This window comes from Arachis ipaensis, chromosome B6 (genome assembly GCF_059453495.1).
Source record: "Arachis ipaensis isolate K30076 ecotype BB chromosome B6, ASM5945349v1, whole genome shotgun sequence".
Taxonomy (NCBI): Eukaryota; Viridiplantae; Streptophyta; class Magnoliopsida; order Fabales; family Fabaceae; genus Arachis; species Arachis ipaensis.
Window position 1 is genome coordinate 123697591 of NC_142441.1, and position 4736 is coordinate 123702326.

Below are 4736 nucleotides of genomic sequence, written 5' to 3' on the forward strand. Positions count from 1 at the left end.
TTGGAGCAAACAACTTTGAGCTGAAACCTCAATTAGTTTCTCTGATGCAGCAGAACTGCAAGTTTCATGGACTTCCATCTGAAGATCCTTTTCAGTTCTTAACTGAATTCTTGCAGATATGTGATACTGTTAAGACTAATGGAGTAGATCCTGAAGTCTACAGGCTCATGCTTTTCCCCTTTGCTGTAAGAGACAAAGCTAGATTATGGTTGGATTCTCAACCCAAAGACAGCCTGAACTCTTGGGATAAGCTGGTCACGACTTTCTTAGCCAAGTACTTTCCTCCTCAAAAGCTGAGCAAGCTTAGAGCTGATGTTCAGACCTTCAGACAGAAAGAAGGTGAATCCCTCTATGAAGCTTGGGAAAGATACAAACAGTTGACCAAAAAGTGTCCTTCTGACATGCTTTCAGAATGGACCATCCTGGATATATTCTATGATGGTTTATCTGAGCTATCAAAGATGTCACTAGACACTTCTGCAGGTGGATCCATTCACCTAAAGAAAACGCCTGCAGAAGCTCAAGAACTCATTGACATGGTTGCTAATAACCAGTTCATGTACACTTCTGAAAGGAATCCTGTGAGTAATGGGACGCCTATGAAGAAGGGAGTGCTTGAGGTTGATACTCTGAATGCCATATTGGCTCAGAATAAAATATTGACTCAGCAAGTCAATATGATCTCTCAGAGTCTGCATGGAATGCAAGCTGCATCCAACAGTACTCAAGAGGCATCTTCTGAAGAAGAAGCCAATGATCCTGAGAACCCTGCAATAGCAGAGGTAAATTACTTAGGTGAACCTTATGGAAACACCTATAACTCAACATGGAGAAATCATCCAAATTTCTCATGGAAGATCAAAAGCCCCAACAAGGCTTTAATAATGGTGGAAGAAACAGGTTTAGCAACAGCAAGCCTTTTCCATCATCAACTCAGCAACAGACAGAGAACTCTGAACAAAATGCTTCTAATTTAGCAAATCTAGTCTCTGATCTATCTAAGGCCACTGTAAGTTTCATGAATGAAACAAGGTCTTCCATTAGAAATCTGGAAGCACAAGTGGGCCAGCTGAGTAAAAGGATCACTGAAATCCCTCCTAGTACTCTCCCAAGCAATACAGAAGAGAACCCAAAAGGAGAGTGCAAGGCCATTGACATAAGCGCCATGGCCGAACCTGTGAGGAGAGGAGAGGACGTGAATCCCAAGGAGGAAGACCTCCTGGGACATCCAGTGGTCAATAAGGAGCTTCCCTCTGAGGAACCAAAGGACTCTGAGGCTCATCTAGAGACCATAGAGATTCCATTGAACCTCCTTATGCCCTTCATGAGCTCTGATGAGTATTCCTCTTCTGAAGAGAATGAGGATGTTACTGAAGAGCAAACTGCCAAGTTTCTTGGTGCAATCATGAAGTTGAATGCCAAATTGTTTGGCATTGATACTTGGGAAGTTGAACCTCCCTTGTTCATCAATGAACTAAGTGATCTGGATCAACTGACATTGCCTCAGAAGAGACAGGATCCTGGAAAGTTCATAATCCCTTGTACCATAGGCACCATGATCTTTAAGGCTCTGTGTGACCTTGGTTCAGGAATAAACCTCATGCCCCTCTCTGTAATAGAGAAACTGGGAATCTATGGGGTGCAAGCTGCTAAAATCTCACTAGAGATGGCAGACAGCTCAAGAAAACAGGCTTATGGACAAGTAGAGGACGTTTTAGTAAAGGTTGAGGGCCTTTACATCCCTGCTGATTTCATAGTCTTGGATACTGGAAAGGAAGAGGATGAATCCATCATCCTAGGAAGACCTTTCCTGGCCACAGCAAGAGCTGTGATTGATGTTGACAGAGGTGAAATAGTCCTTCAATGGAATGAGAACTCCCTTGTATTCAAAACTCAAGGATCTCCCTCTGCAACCATGGAGAGGAAGCTTGAAAAGCTTCTCTCCAAGCAGAGTCAACCAGAGCCCCCACAGTCAAACTCTAAGTTTGGTGTTGGGAGGCCACAACCAAACTCTAAGTTTGGTGTTGAACTCCCATATCCAAACTCTAAGTTTGGTGTTGGAGAGTCTCAACAAAGCTCTGCACATCTGTGAGGCTCCAAGAGAGCCCACTGTCAAGCTATTGACATTAAAGAAGCGCTTGTTGGGAGGCAACCCAATGTTTATCTAATTCTTATTTTTATTGTTTTCTTAGGTTCATGATCATGTGGAGTCACAAAATAAATATAAAAATTGAAAACAGAATCAAAAACAGCAGAAGAAAAATCACACCCTGGAGGAGCATCTGTCTGGCGTTCAGCGCCAGAACAGAGCATGGTTCTGGCGCTGAACGCCCAAAATGGGCAGCTTCTGGGCGCTGAACGCCAGAACAGGCATGGTTCTGGCGTTCAACGCCAGAAATGGCACACAAATGGGTGTTGAACGCCCAAAATGGCCACCAACCTGGCGCTGAACGCCCAGAGTTGGGTACAAAGGCATTTTTACATGCCTAATGGGTGCAGGGATGTAAATCCTTGAACACCTCAGGATCTGTGGACCCCACAGGATCCACTCAGGATCTGTGGACCCCACAGGATCCCCACCTACCTCCACTCACTTCTTCTCACCACTCTCTTTCACACAACCCCATAAACACTCTTACCCAAAAACCCTTCACCAATCACCTCAAACTCTCTTCCCCATCACCTCTTCACCACTCACATCCACCCACTCTTCCCCATAAACCTACCTCATAAACTCCACCTACCATCAAAATTCAAAACCAATTTCCCACCCAAACCCACCTATATGGCCGAACCTTTACCCCCCTCCCTTCCCTATATAAAGACCTCCATTCTTCATCAAATTCACACAACACACCCCTCTACACTCCTCTTGGCCGAAACCTCATCTCCCTCTCCCTCTCCATATTTCTTCTTTTTCTTCTTCTATTTCTTTTGATTATTGCTCGAGGGCGAGCAATATTCTAAGTTTGGTGTGGTAAAAGCATAGCTTTTTTGTTTTTCCATTACCATTGATGGCACCTAAGACCGGAGAATCCTCTAGAAGAGGGAAAGGGAAGATAAAAGCTTCCACATCCGAGTCATGGGAGATGGAAAGGTTCATCTCCAAAGCCCATCAAGACCACTTCTATGATGTTGTGGCCAAGAAAAAGGTGATCCCTGAGGTCCCTTTTAAACTCAAAAGAAATGAGTATCCGGAGATCCGACATGAAATTCAAAGAAGAGGTTGGGAAGTTCTAACAAATCCCATCCAACAAGTCGGCATCCTAATGGTTCAAGAGTTCTATGCCAATGCATGGATCACCAAGAACCATGATCAAAGTAAGAACCCGGATCCAAAGAACTATGTTACAATGGTTCGGGGGAAATACTTAGATTTTAGTCCGGAGAATGTGAGGTTGGCGTTCAACTTGCCATACATGGAAGAGAACGCACGCCCCTACACAAGGAGAGTCAACTTTAATCAAAGGTTGGACCAAGTCCTTATGGACATATGTGTAGAAGGAGCTCAATGGAAGATTGACTCCAAAGGCAAGCCGGTTCAACTAAGAAGATTGGACCTCAAGCCTATAGCTAGAGGATGGTTGGAGTTTATTCAATGCTCAATCATTCCCACTAGCAACCGGTCTGAAGTTACTATAGACCGGGCCATCATGATCCATAGCATCATGATTGGAGAAGAGGTGGAAGTTCATGAGATTATACCTCAAGAACTCTACAAGGTGGCTGACAAGTCCTCCACCATGGCAAGGTTAGCCCTTCCTCACCTCATTTGCCACCTATGCAATTCAGCTGGGATTGACATAGAGGGAGATATCCTCATTAAAGAGGAAAAGCCCATCACTAAGAAAAAGATGGAGCAAGCAAGAGAGCCCAGTCATGGAGCTCAAGAGGCGCAAGAAGCTCACTTCCATGAGATCCCTGAGATGCCTCAAATGCACTTTCCTCCACAAAATTATTGGGAGCAAATCAACACCTCCCTAGGAGAATTGAGTTCCAATATGGGACAACTAAGGGTGGAACATCAAGAGCACTCCATCATGCTTCATGAAATAAGAGAAGATCAAAAAGCAATGAGGGAGGAGCAACAAAGACAAGGAAGAGACATAGAAGAGCTCAAGGACATCATTGGTTCCTCAAGAAGGAAACGCCACCATCACTAAGGTGGATTCATTTCTTGTTCTTCTTTCTTCTGTTTTTCGTTTTCTATGTTATGTGCTTATCTATGTTTGTGTCTTCATTACATGATCATTAGTAGTTAGTAACTTTGTCTTAAAGTTATGAATGTCCTATGAATCCATCACCTCTCTTAAATGAAAAATGTTTTAATTCAAAAGAACAAGAAGTACATGAGTTTCGAATTTATCCTTGAACTTAGCTTAACTATATTGATGTGGTGACAATGCTTCTTGTTTTCTGAATGTATGCTTGAACAGTGCATATGTCTTTTGAAGTTGTTGTTTAAGAATGTTAAATATGTTGGCTCTTGAAAGAATGATGACTAGGAGACATGTTATTTGATAATCTGAAAAATCATAAAAAAATGATTCTTGAAGCAAGAAAAAGCAGCAAAGAACAAAGCTTGCAGAAAAATAAATAAATAAATAAATATAGGCGAAAAAAAAATAGAAAGAAAAAGAAAAAGCAAGCAGAAAAAGCCAATAACCCTTAAAACCAAAAGGCAAGGGCAAATAAAAAGGATCCCAAGGCTTTGAGCATCAGTGGATAGGAGGGCC

General features: G+C 42.8%; 1 non-coding gene across 1 annotated transcript; it reads right to left on the reverse strand.

Annotated features, from left to right (window-relative positions):
• Positions 1–299: 299 nt before the first annotated feature.
• LOC148562582 (small nucleolar RNA R71) lies at positions 300–407 on the reverse strand. The gene has a single exon (XR_015887526.1). It is a non-coding gene; the product is annotated as a small nucleolar RNA R71 (small nucleolar RNA).
• Positions 408–4736: the final 4329 nt, after the last annotated feature.